Source organism: Pungitius pungitius, chromosome 12 (assembly GCF_949316345.1).
Source record: "Pungitius pungitius chromosome 12, fPunPun2.1, whole genome shotgun sequence".
Classification (NCBI taxonomy): Eukaryota; Metazoa; Chordata; class Actinopteri; order Perciformes; family Gasterosteidae; genus Pungitius; species Pungitius pungitius.
In genome coordinates, this window is record NC_084911.1 from 10,700,530 (window position 1) to 10,715,208 (window position 14,679).

The 14,679-nt window shown below is 44.7% G+C and overlaps 1 protein-coding gene across 5 annotated transcripts in view; it reads right to left on the bottom strand.

Moving 5' to 3' along the window:
* The window catches only part of LOC119221097 (voltage-dependent T-type calcium channel subunit alpha-1I-like), a 116,189-nt gene extending 112,627 nt beyond the window's left edge, over positions 1–3,562 (bottom strand). For all 5 annotated transcript variants that reach the window (XM_062566325.1, XM_062566324.1, XM_062566323.1 and 2 more), the window contains exon 1: positions 2,406–3,562. The gene's annotated coding sequence lies outside the window, so the exon portion shown is untranslated. The remainder of the gene's footprint in view (positions 1–2,405) is intronic.
* Positions 3,563–14,679: the final 11,117 nt, after the last annotated feature.

The following is a 14,679-nucleotide window of genomic DNA, read 5'->3' on the forward strand; positions in this document are numbered from 1 at the left end:
GTTACCAAAAGCTCTTCCCTCCTCTCGCTCCGTGCCTCCTTCTGTCTGCCTCTCTCTCTCTTTTCCACCGGCCTTCACGGGAGGCTCTCAAGGCGCAGTATGTGGCTGCCCTCAGCAGACAGTTGTCAGGCATCAACCGATCGTTTCACCTTACTGAATAATACCAGCATTCACTGCAGACCCTCTCTTTCTTTCTCTCTCTCTCTCTCTCTCTCTCCCGTTTCTCTCTGCTCCCCACGGCCCTTTGTCACTTTACATCTTCCCTCTCTTTCTCTCCATTTGCCATAACGTCTCCCTAGATGTTCACACCTTTCACTTCTCTTTGCTCCCTGCTTGTCCTCCTTTTTTCATTTCCAGTTTTCCTGTTATTTTTAATCCCCTGATGATCTCCCCCATCTTCTCACCTCTGACTCGTTCTCATTTTCTTTACACGCGCTCGCCCTCTCTCTGTTTGCATACCACCTCCTGTTACTTTCAGGTCATTGTGAGCTGCTGCTACAAAAGGACTGCAAATGCCCCTCTCTCTGCCCCCTGTGGTGATCCACAATGCCGGATCTCACGCGGGCCAGACCTGACGTCGGATTGCAAGTGTGCTTATATGTGTGAGCGTGTTTGTCGGGGGAAGTGTGGAATAAGGTATACGTGCATTAGAGCGTGTTAGGCATTCTTAAACGGTAAGAGCAACTTGACCACAGTCTATAAAGGCCATGTCAAGGTGCTCCTCTTCATTTTTATTCTGAGGATCTTTGCATTTCACCTTGCAGCGTTTGCTCTTTTACCAACAGCAGATCATTTTTTAACTTCCTTCGTGGCTGCCAAAGATCGTGACCCTATAATAGCTGGCAAGACAGACTGAAGGACACAAGCTACTGAACATCGTGTCCTGTGAAATGTAGTGTGCAGTGGCAACTCTAGAATAGAACGTCTGATCATCACTGGGGTCACCAATAATAATGGTTCTTACAACATGTTTTCATACTTAATATTGTAGTGAGTCATTTTCAGAGTTTGATAGACACCCAAGTGGATTGGATTTTGGAGAGAAATGCTCTATGTATCACTTAGTATAAGACCTGCTGGAGCCTGAGGTTAGACGCTAATGCCAAAACCTAAGCTGAATAGAAGACCATGGGATGGATATGACTGATCAGGCTCATCGATGCTACTTTCAAACGGTCAGAGTTCACCTAAAGCAACAGCCGTATGCTTCTCATTATGCAGCCACAGGCCATTTCCTTATTGTAAAGCATTAAAAGCGGCCTCAGCATTAGAAGAAATCTAACCATTTGCTGCATTGGTACAAAGTTTCATTTTGGGGCCGTATACTGCAGGTTTTTTTCTCTTAAGATGGGAGTAATAAAGAGGCACCGTGGGTGTCTGTGAATGCAATCTAATTATCGTGTGTTGTAGACTGATGGCAGTTTTATGCGAAGTCACAGTGGGCGCAGCAGAAAAGTGAGCTAAAATTTCTAGAAAGATTAAACACTGGTATGAAGTCACAAACACTCAGATGATGAATATGCATTTACAAAGGACAATTGACCATTCAATTGTTGTGCTTGGATGTAAAAATAATTTCACGACAGCCGCAGAATTTGGATCTACTACAGTTTCTTTTTTTATCTCCTTTAATTGAAATCAATATGCCGTATTGACTATAAAGTAACAAGGGAAATTTTGTCAACGGATCAAAAGAAAATGTCGTTCTAGATGCAAGGAGAGGAGAGGGGAAAAAGGGGGCTGAGATACATTGAGATCGTGCTCTGTCTGATCCAACGTCTGCACCTTTGTCATAACCAGCCAGATTATTGTTGAAAGTTTCAGGTCTCAAACATTTCATTTTGTTAGAGCCGATTCGTCGCTGCATCAGGTTGTGCAATGACTGTAGTCTGGAGACGTGGTATAGAAGGCCTTCCACGGTCAGCGCATGTCACGTAATACTGCTCAGCACCATGGACAGCGTCCAGGATTTCAGAGCAGAACATATTTAACCGGCAATAGTTGTTAAGATAATTCAGTGAATCATTATGTTAAATACAGCACATAGAGCCCATTTCGTAATGAACATGTGCAGGACTGTTCCCAAAATGAACCCTGTGGTCTGACTGTTGTCACGCTGAGAAACTGTTTAGAATGAAATCAATGATTAGAGCAAACATAAATGTTGTCGCAAAATCATTTTTTCTGATCATTCCCTATAAATATTTCTAGTCCAAGTCCGGTGGCTTAATGAAATCTGCAATTGTTCGTAAAACCATTTCACGCGAAATCTGAGGAAAAGACCAAAAATAAAATCACTCTTTTGGGATTAGTTCGGCTACAGGTCGAATAAACAAGCAACACCTCCGCGCGCTCTCCGCCAGCTTTCCTCTAAGAGACGTAAAGTGAAAATAGGCCAAACTTACCTTGACTGACATTAAAAAAGGTGTGTCCAGGATGTACTGAACAAAACTGCCGAGGTTTTGCCTTCTCTGAGACACCTGCCCGGTGTGAACCATTGGGGAAAAAACACTATCCACTGGCCGGTCGTGGAATCGGTGCAACCGCAGGCATCACGGAGAGAAAACGCGTGGACGTCGTTGCGATGCTGCGGTGCCAAGCCCGGTTCCCCGACGGAAAATTGGGTCGTGCGTCGCAGCCTTGGCGACTCCGTGTGGTGCGCGTGCTGGTCTCCCCCGGACTCACATTTCCAGAAAGCCAAGCAGAAAATGAGACGGTAGTTCTCAGTGTTCACGAAGTGAATTTAGTGGCTCATAAACGACCGTTTCGAGCCAGTAGGGATGCGTTGGGGTCGACTTTGTAGGCTGTATGTGGAGGAATTTGGGAACACGTTGCCAGACCTAGCATGTTCTAAAAACGTATCTTCTTTTTTCCATTTCCAAATTGGTACGAATAACATTTCCCCTTGTTGTCAGATCATTCCAACACCAATGTCAAGACTCAACTTGTTATTCCCAGACGTTGCATCCAAAAGAGGTGCCTGTTTTCAAAACCAATTGCAACAGTTAATCACCTGCAGACTAAAATACAACAATGTCCTCGAGCCTTCACTTCCTCGTGCGTCCAGTCATCCTCCCGCAGGAATACGCGACGAAGAGGCGCCTATATCAGAGAAGCCAGCCTCCCTATACAGCCCAAATATCCCATGAAAGCTTACCCACGGATGGCTTCCACTTTAAAAAGATCAGCTGCTCAGAAAAAAAAGTTGATCTTCTCTAATTATTCCCGCGCTCCATGAGTTTCTTCGTATGTCTCCAGCGCGTCCAAAGAAAAACTGGTCTTGTGGTTGAATTCTCAGCGAAGAGTTCTGAGTGTGAGAGAAGCGAGAGGAGGGGGGGGGGGGCGGGGGGATTCGTTCCGGAAAACGAGCATCAATAAGCTCAATGATGAGTAACACTGCTGATTTGGGGGCGCCTCGTTATGGCGAAGCCTGCTTGATTTGCTCTCATGTGGACGGTGCTTGGGCCACGGCAGTAGATCACTCGCTAAATTGAATTGAGTGTTGGACTTTAGAAAAGCGAGAAGAGAGGAAGAGGAGCTGGACTCCGCTTCCTCTCCACGTTGACTGTGCGGAGCGCGTCTGCTGGCACGGGAGGAGGAGGAGGAGGGGCGGGGGGGGGGGGGTAAATGGTGTATGGCAGATTTAATATTTGATGATCAATGCTTATTATATCCTCATAATCAGTTCACACCAGCACTCGGGGTGATCTGAGACACAGCTAGGGCACAGAACACACGCGCGCACCAGTGGATCATCTGTCCGAACGCGCACGTCTTCATGAGATCAGACAAGCGCACGCGCCGTCCTGCAGCGGGAAAGCCCCACGCATGGACAACTTCGACCCGAACACCACGGCGCGGCTGAGGGGTGGCTGTGCTGCATTGACACAGGATAAGATAACATACCTGTTATAGAAAGTCATGGTCTGAGTGAGAGAAAGAGAGGGAGAGATTGTTAATGCAGATGAAAAAGGAGCACTCCACAGTGCCGTGTACTTTGGATTCGTTCAGCCCCACGGTCAACTAACGAGCGCGCGGGGCCCTGGCGCCGCGGTCCAGCGTGCTGAACACTCGGTTTTCCAGGCTCCCATTAAGGGGTAAAGGCTATTACTCGCTCCATCAATCTGCTTAAACCTTCCTCAGAGGGGTCAGAGCCCTTAGTCAACTTTCTAATAAACCTGGAATATACTTCCGAGCCATGGTGCCATCTTTGACCACTAGAAATAAAGTGTCAATTTTACATTTTCATCTGCTTTTTCACCTCCATAGAATAAGTCATATTGGTGCTCATTAATCTTCTACCTCATGGCTTCGATAAATCTTAATTGTTTTGTCCCACATCAAATCCCATAATGTGCCAAAATTTAGAAGGAAATGCGGCAGTTAATTTAATGGTTATTCATTTTTCTAAGTGTAGTTCATTACGAGACTGATGAAGGATGTGCATGTCTTGTCACGGTGATTCCAGAATGTCTTAAAGAGACAGTTAAAACCCAAATCTAAAATGCACATTTTTCCATTTCCCATGTTCATCAATCTCGATTCTTTAGGTGCAAATTGCAATTTTGGAGACATCCGTAAAGTTGTCTTCTCTCATTCAGTCTGACTCTAAGTGAAGATGCACTTCAAAACCACAAAAACATACGTGTATTTTCATAGACGGTGCTCCAGGTAGGAAAAAGTGTATTTTGGTGAGCAAGGTGAACTGTCTCTCTAGGTGTAAATCGCTCTAAATTCGGTTAAAGTACTCTGAATCAAAAGCAGACCCGTCACAAAATCACTTTAATTGGTAGAGTGAAAAACACAGACTCACCAAAAATGAATAAAGAACCGACCAAGGAGTCGGGGACACTCCTGCTTTAAACACACTGGGGAGGCGCACGTGATTGGACGCAACAGGAAACAATCAGAGACACGGCAGACAATCACAAGATAAAACAGGACACGAACCTAAAACAGTGACAATGGGTTATACGGGTTTTATTCACTCATTAGAAATAACGTTGAACCGCGCATTAGGAAGAGGGAAGCTGCAGAGATTTTCGATCAATTAAACATGGCTACGTTCCTTCCACACACCCGGTCAGTCACACTGAAAGCAGTGAGCTTTGAAGCTGATGCTTACGGATTTGTAGACGCTCCCCATGTGTATTGACAGCGGAATACTTACTAGGGCACTTTTATAACCCGCACACAAAAAACAGGCTGGCATGAAAATTGTATGTTTTGCCATTGTGTGGTTATGTCTAATTCAAGAAGCCATGTGCAAAAATACCCCCACTTGCCAGCTTGAGGTAAAGTGCGTTATTCATAAGTTCTGAATAATTGAGGATTAGGGAGCACAGTCGAAAGCTGAGGGAGAATATTTGCTGACGGTGTGCTTTGTCTGGGTTTGTACTTATGAGGAAACACAAATCTTGGGTCAGGCAATTAGCATTGAGAACAAAAAATAGCCAAGCTAGAAACCCTTTGTGCTTCCATAGTAGCCTTTTTTTCTACCTCGTTGGGATAGTATTAACAGTGGATAATTCACAGACTCGGTGTTGCTTGGGCTTCAGTGCTTGGGTGGGACACATTTTGGCATTGCTGCACTGATTGGGTTGTATCCGTCACCATCAGCAGTGTGGGGATGTCTGAAAACAAAGTGCCAATCAAAACGTCCACATGGTGTTGCATGGCGTGACATCATTGCACAGCGTGTCACATCAGATCTCCTCACATCAAGCGACTTGCATCACAGCAAATCGAAGCAACAGGACATTATCACATGCACAATGTTGATCTTTTTTGCGAAAAAGCTATTACGGTACATTCGTTTTTTTGGCACCACCTGCTAAAGCGAACATCAGATGCTTTTTTTGTTTACAGCAGTAGTGAAGATCAGCACTTTTTCATGCTCTAAATGTAATGTTTAAAGACAAATATGGCAAGCAGTTGTGCAGATAACTGACGCAAAATAAAAACATTACTCAGCCAGTATGAAACACTCCCACCTCTGACATTTACTGACAGACCGGCAGAAGGTCTTGACATGTAGCAAGATTTATCAGCCATCATATGCTTAGCTATAATGTAAAGTGATTCAGTCTAACTTCAAACGCCGAAAGGCAAGCCTTCTGCAGAACCAATAAGGGGAAGGTGGTTTACACTGTGGTCTAATGCCGCAAATCCCAAACCCATCTCAAACCACAGCATGTCGTTTTGAATGACAGCGTTAATAAACGTTGGTTTCTGCAGAGATGCCCGTCGTACACAACCCAAAGGGCTGCTGGGAAGAGACAAGCAGCATCCCGGGGTGTGTCAGTGTGTGTGTGGGGTTTAGTGGCTGTGTGAAACCATGTCTTCCCCTTCCCGAGGTAGAGATAAGGGCAAGTCCTGGAGGTATTTGAAGCATGGCGGAAGAGAGTGATTATTGCCACCAGCTCGACCCACACATTCGCTATCTAACCTGTCAAGACCTACTGAGAGCAGGCATATACTATATATATACAGTATATATATATATATATATATATATATATACACATTTATGTATAAGAAGTGGACGTATAGACACCGTGACATCAGCCACATGTTGTCTATTTGAAGCCCAGCCTGTACATTATGGCTGTTCTTTTGGTTCCTTTGCAACCTGAAGTGACCTGTCACACACAACGTCGCCACGGCCGAGTTCACGCGGCTCTGATGTCCAGTTCACTTTGAGGATACCCGATGTTGACACGTAACCTACATCTATCTCTCGTTAATCTCACGTGACATGACATATGTCTCGTTTAAAAAGCACTCGCCGGATTTTCCCTCTGTGCACACACACACACACACACACAAAGAGAGACATCTGAAACCCCCCCTGTGTTCTTATGAAACATTCAGAGTCCCAGTTGACCGGACAAGTGTTCACCCGTTAGTGGAAAAGCCCTTGAATGTCTGTGCGTTTCACATCAGTCATGTCCAGGCCATGCTGAGGCTCATGTTACTCTTTCAATGTCACTTTGGAAAGTCACAGGTAGAGAGAGATAAAAAAACAGGGGTTGATGACAGGAAAAGCGTCACATAGGTAACATTCACATAATTGTGTAACATATTTTCAGGTGTTTGCTTTGACAAAGGTACTCTCTGAAAAAATCCATGTATCTGAGGTTAAGACAGCAGCTGAAGAACGTAACTTGATTTTCAGTTCATTTCCAGTATGTCCCTTCCATGCACACACACACACACAAAAGCGTACGCATACGTCTTCAGCTGCAGTCTCGGTTCTCAGTCTGCTCTTTACCTACCCAGAACCCCCCTGGAGGGATTTAGTAAATAGAAAGCTAGTTTGTACTTTCCATTAGGGCCTAATTCTATTTCTCAGTTGGCTCTTATCGATCTCGAACATTCAGAGAGACATGCGAGAAAAGTAGCGAGTGGGTCACAGCGGAGGCCGCTGTGGTCTGACGAGGGAGGCGGGAAAAGGTGGGAGTGAGCGGGTGAGTCTGGCTGAAAATGAATAAAGAAATCAAAGGGAGGAGGACGATGGGGAAACAGGTATAAGAACAGAAGGAGCGGGATCTAAATGGCGGCACCTGCGAAACACACACACGGTCATTTTGTCTTGTATATCCCGAAGCTACACACCGTGTGTGTCTGTCCCAATTCCCCCAGTGTCATGCAGTGTGTGGCGAACTGGAGGCCCACCACACACTGATCCGCATGGACAGCAGGCATGTCATTCAGGGACCTGGACAAGCCTAACACACCTGAGCAAGCTGACGCACAGACGCACACGTGACCCCACACACAGACACACACAGAGCCCACACACAGACACACACAGACGTCGGGCAGAGATAGACACACAGCGCGTCTGGTGGGGGGAGCCCGAGCCAGGCAAGACACGAACCCCTACCATGCTCATGGGATTGGATTTGTTTGTCTGCGGCGTTTGACCTGAGAAGATCTTGAACATGTGGTCACGCCTGACTGGGGGGGAGGGGGGGGGGGTTAGAGAGAGAAGGGAGGGGGGCAGGTGAGACATCGAGGAAGGATGCACCATCGGGAACCTACACAAATATGTCACAACAAACGATTGAAGGAGGAGGAGATTTGGAGAGGATTGAAAAGGGGGATAAAGAACACGCATCAAGATCCACTTTTCCCAAACCTTTTTTTCCAGGGGGACCGGCTTTGAGACAGTGGCAAACCACAGCGACCCAATTCACATTAGGCCTTATCTTTAAATTATGATCAGAACAAAATTGTGCTGTGTGACATCACTTGAGAGTCTCTCCAATTGGGTAAAGTTGACATTGTAAAGAGAAATTTGTGGATGACAGCTTTGATTTCTGCATGTGTTGTTAAAACATATCCTCATTTAATACTAAATATGCATTACGCTGCAGTCCACAAGCTATCTCATCCTTTTATATTTACAGAATCAATGTCAATGTGCTTTATTTTAGAACAATACACATATTCAGTCTTCCTCCTGTGGCTCAACGGTGTAATAAATAATACAAGTTTTTTTTTCGGCTTCCATAATAAAACCTCCTGCGACCCATCTGTCGGCTCCTGACCCAGTCTGTTGTAATGACTGATTCAGATAATTTAGGGAAAGTAGTCCAAGTAAAACCTCAGTTTCCTCACGTCCTGCATTAGAAATCCTCTCGCAGCGTTCATCACGGACCCGCAGGAGTCCGGGGACGCTCGCACACCCACAAATCACAACGGGTTCCTTGTCAGCGCCGTCATTTAAAACAATGTTTCATGTGACAGCTCTGTCCTGAAAACAAAAACAACGTTAACCGAGGCGTCTTTCATCTTCTTTTATTCCTCAACTGTTGGAATGAGGAGAACTTGTTGTGTTGTTGCTTTTTCAAATATGAGTCATAAAACCTCCCACTATTGAGCCCACAATTGACTTGATGTTAAGGGAACTTTAAAACACCCAGAATGGTTAGTGACAGTGGGTACAGACATTACAAAAGCAGCGATAAATGAAGCCCTTATCAGCATCAACTATAAAAGAAATGCATCATAATTCACTGCTCTCAGGTGGTGGTCAGAAGTATGGCATTCACAATGCGCTGTCTGGGTTTATGCCAACTACGTTTCAGGGTGAACTTGGTGTTTGAATTATGAAGGTGTGTACCGGATGAGATTCATCGCATGCATTCTACGGCGTTCATTTATGCTCTCATGGGATTGCGCAGGTGGATCAATGTCTCGTAATGTAGGTTTGACTTTGTGCTGTCAGTACGGGGGGTGCGTGTGCAAGGAGGGAGGACTCAGACGCAGAGTATGCAAAAAACAAAAGGACTTTAATAGTCAAAAACAAAATCAAAACCACTCCAACAAAAAAAGGGGGAGAAGGAGGAGAAAGCAAAAACAGGGACCTGGACTTGAAAATAACAACGGACATGACACGGAACGACATGTAATGACGCCACCCAAGACAAGAGACTCACAGTGCTTAAATACACAAGGGAGGTGCAGGTGACTGAACACAGGTGGAAACGATCAGGCACGGCAGACAATCACAGGGGAAGACAGGACAAGGCAGGAAGTGAAGTTACCCAGGAACACAAGAGACATGAAACTACAAAATAAAAGAAGACAAGAACCCAAACCGTGACATGTGCAAAACATCCTTCCCATTCTGACTCAACTGTAGGGATATAGTGGACACATTAAGCGTTAATTAATTATTATTAAGCGTGGATTTGTAAAATGATTGTATGTGCCTCAGGTGTAAACAAGGGACACTGCGGATGTGAAAAAATAAAGTGTTAGAGGATCAAACATGTAATGCTCAGTCTATTGTTGTGTTTCCTGTGTAAGCCGACAGGGATTGGGCCCAGCAGCCAATTTATTCTTCCTGCCCGAACGCCCTGAATTCTCCTTCACTCTGCGACGTCAAAGAAGTTTGGGAGATTTTGGAATTCAACTTCTAACAATGCGGATGAGTTTATTGTTCACATATTCCCTGTTAAGCCTGCAGCATCAAAACCACTGTCGTGATGTTTATCATCAGCTTTACTACAGGGACAAGCTTCATCCCAAACCCAAGAGGGCACGCATGCAAACAGGGGGGAGTGACTTTCACACATTGTGTGTGAGGTGCATCACAAGTCTGGTTGGAGGTTATATGTAATTAACTCTGCATCATAGTGGCGGCGTTGCAGACAAACAGCACGCTAGGTTCATGCAGACGGGCAGATCGCACATGGACTGCATTGCTAAAACCACTAAAACATTCAGCGATGATGTAAACGCAGCCACCTAACGAATTAAAATAAGACTCCATGTGCTTTGCTAACATCTCGCTAACATTAGCTTTCAATCATGACCCAGATAGGTGCAGTGAAGCTAAGGGACTGACTCTTGATGTTTGAAAGGGCTTACTCTGTTTAAAAGGTCACACACACACACTTGGACAAATACTAAGAGAATAGCATTTAAAGTAAATTGCAACAGCTATTTGATTCTTGTAAAGCCCTTTAATAATTTCACCAAATACAGAAAAGTTTAAGAGAGCTCTCTCCGTCTGACAGAATTTTTATAAATTGATATTTTGTGTGGTACTTCTTGTCGGGGTCACAGCTCAGCTCAGGTTTTAACAGGCGGAGTGCACAACCCCAGAATATCAATGTCAGTCGTGCCATTTTGAATACCAAGGTGCAGGAGAGGAGCTGCACTGAGCAGACAATTATTTCCTCAGAAACCCACAGTAATAAGCAGAACACACAGTGATGACAAAACACAGAGCAGTGTGCGCGAGTGACGCAGTGAAGAATTCATTTGAGATTGAGCATCATGTTTGAAACTGCAATGCACCGCTTTTCTGGAGACTTTTCCTTTGGCGATCATTTACATCTAAACATCTCCCCACTTAGTGGAACCAAACCAAGAAATACAAAGATACAGAAAGTTCTCAGAAGGAACCAAAATTCTTGACAATAAACAACGGCCCGGTTCATCATTCAGCTAGACTGAGAAATAACTGAATAAATAACCAACGCACAGATGTGGACACCAGCTGCTCACAGACCCTCTGTCCCATAAGGACCAGTCCACCCAGTATCTGTGTCCCAGTGGGACCAGTCCACACAGTCTCTGTGTCCCAGTAGGACCAGTCCACGCTGTCTCTCTGTCCCATCAGGGCTCTAATCATCCAGCACCCCACTACTCATTCTGATCTTAACAAACCAATATTGTACAGACATGTGTGTCTGATCATGACCCCCTTATCGAACACTCTGCTCCATCCACACACAAGGAACATTTAATTGTATGTGTTTGTCTTTCGTTATTGTTGTTTTTACTGCTTGCCTTTCTGCTGGGGACTTGATTTTCATTTCTCTTTTGGGACAGCTCATGCAAGCCCACCCACATTTCTGTCTTCCTGTGCACAGCTGTGATGTGTCTTTGCTTTCGTTTAATGGCTTCTTTACACATACATAAACACCAACCCTCATCCAAAGTCCCCCTGCGGGTAACGCTCTCACTATGCCGAACCCAACAGGTTACGCATTCATGTGGCTCATAAAAACCCAGCCTGAGGTGAAGCAGGCACGCAGAACATGAATTCAGGACCGCAGTCAGCTCCGGGCGGTCCCACGCACATCTCAATGTGTGGCTGATAGCTTCGGTGCAGGAATCTGGAGTCATGCTGGCGCTAAATATAGACAAAGGTTTTATGTAAGCAGAGGTGAATCATTCCATTCCACACATTTCAGCACATTTATCCGCACACACACACACACAGAATAAGTGACACGGCACAGGTGAAGGAAACACAGGCATGTGTTAAACATCCGCAGTGCTCATCACATTCATTTGGACAACTGACAGTGCGGTACACGGCTGCTGTCTGTCACATTTACACGTATGTGTGTGTGCGTGTGTTTCTCTGGGGACCGTGAGCCGGTTTATTTCAATGTGTTGACCCAAACCCTTACGTGGTTGATTGCATCCGTGCGGAAGGGCTGCAGGTTTATCCTTCACATAGGATGCGTCTAAACAAACAGCACGCGCGCCATCACAGCTCGTGTAAGCAATGCGAAACACACCTTCACACACGCCGCCTACTATTTGTTTCATTCTCAGGCCGTGCACAGCGAACACAGGAGTCGAAGGAAGGTAGAGGTGAGTATCGAGCCTTGCTCGAACCGTCCGAGTGGATGCAACACAGCCCCGAGGATATTGATCTCGTCTGCTGCAAAAATAATGAAGAGGGGAAGTGTTAAAATGAGTTATTTTCAATTAAGAGTGCTGGATGAGGGATGGGTTTACAGCTCAGGAAGGACTGGGAGAGGGGAAGTAGAAGAAGGATGAGTCGTCGGAGAAAGGGAGAGGCCAAGTTTTAAGAATCAGGTTTGGAAAGAGGGAGGAGAAGGAGAGACGCGTCAGAAACATTTGTTTGAGGTACAAAAAAACTGAGGAGAAGAAGAGGGGGAGGAGAGGGGGGTATGCATGAGCATGACAGAAAGAGATACAAGGAGAGTAGAAAGAAGAGAGAGGAGAGGGAGTGATTTGCGGTCATCATGGCAACCATTGAGTCTCCTCCTCCTCCAGAAAGAGGACCTTTGACATCGCCAGGTGCCTTCAGAACACACACACACACACACACTCCTGTACATACATAGAGGAACCTGTTTGTCGGACGGACCACATGCATCAAAGCTGCTGACGCGCTCCTGTTCCACTGCTGTCAACGGGTCCTCACAAACAGAAGGAAAGAAAAGGTCATCTTAAAATGCTCCCTCAGCCTTTGTCTGGAAGGATCAGAGCATCTCTCCTAAAACCAGCCTTCACACGCATTGCCCTCTGTTTCATCAGATTAGATAATGGTAACACACAGAAACACACACACACACACACACACACATTTAAAAAAAGGACGGGAGGGGTTTATGCCTTGATCTTCATGTCTGTGCCGTGCCATGCGTGACGGACAGCTGGTCACCCAGAGACCGACAGACAGTGAAATATCACTTATTCTTCACAGTCAGACTTTTGTGGCAAGACCACAGGGTGTCATATGGGTTATTTTAATGGTGTTTATTTCTGTAATCCGGATACTGGTAAAAGGTTAAAATCAATATGGATCAAACAGGTTTTCAGTGGTCAGGCATCTTCTGCATACACAAACAACGTGTGTGTGAATTCCGCCTTTTTAGATTATTCGTCACTGTTTGAACCAATGGTTGATCATGGTTCCTCCAAACAAATGTCAGGAATGTATCGATGGCACCATCTACTGGCAAAAAAGGCTAATGAGGGTCCTCGCTACGACTAGTCGTAGAGGAACCTAATGTATTTCAAGGAATTATTATTATTATTCTCACAAACCGCAGGCCTTTTGGGGGCCTTTATCATATCCAAAAAGTTGTTAAATTTGGCATGGATATCTGGACATGGTGATGTGTAATCTCTGCTTAAAGTGGAATTACAGTGTAACTATTTTTAGTTGCCTTCTATTTATAACCTGAAATTGACCAAAAGTAGTCTTGTGAAAGATTTTGAAGGAAACCATTCAGCTCATGTATGGTATTTTGAGAGGCTTTAATTTTTGTCCGCAGGCGTCCTCGGCTGCACTTGTAAGCGTCCATGCCCCCGACGTGCACGGATTAGGAAAACCCTAATCAATTACATACTGATATGTCTAAGGATGAGGCTGTAAATAGCCCCACTCAGAATTTATTTTATTTTGAATCTGTCCACATCTGAGGTGCCTTGTCCAGCTTGGATGTTAAAAAAGCAGCTGGATGTTAAAAAAGCAGCTGGTCCTGATCAACTGGACCCCATCTTCTTGAAGTTGGCTGCAAATCACATAGCTGATCCCTTGACTCGCATTTTCAATCTCAGTCTCAGCACTAATATACTTCCAAAACATTGGAAATCCACTACTACTACTACTACTACTACTACAGACCTATTTTGAAGTTATGCGTTGTTGCCAAAATATTGGAAAAAATTATTAGCGAACAATTAAAAGATTTCTTAGATACTAATAGTATCCTAAATCATTTCCAATCTGGCTTTAGGAAGCAACACAGTACAGTCACCTCCGCCCTGAAAGTTTTAAATGATATATTTGAAGCACTTGATCTTAAAAAAGTATGTGTTGCCCTTTTCATCGATCTCTCTAAAGCTTTTGACACGGTTGATCACAAGATATTGATCAGTATCTTGGAAAAAATCTGCATTTCTAACCAGGCATCCACCTGGTTTGCTGATTACCTGTCCAACAGGACTCAGTCAGTACAGTGCCAACGCCACATCATCCTCACTTAAGATCACTAAAGGTGTGCCTCAGGGCTCGGTCATAGGACCTATTTTATTTTCTATTTATATAAATGATCTTTGTGTAAATGTATCAAATTCTGCCTATCATTTTTATGCTGATGACACTGTTATTTATTGTTGTGCGTCCACGGTTGTGCTTGCATTTGAGTTGTTAAAATCTGCTTTTAACGTCGTACAGGACCGCCTACAAAACCGCCTACAAAACCTCAAATTGGTTTTAAATGCCAACAAATAAAAAATTATGGTGTTTTCAAAAGCTCCTTACTCAAATGATAATGTATCTTCTGTAAAAACTGCCCAAGGTAACCCAATAGAAATTGTCACCAAAGGGACTTGCCGATAGATGATGTTCTATTTCTATTCTATTACACGTTGAAGGAGTCACAAAAG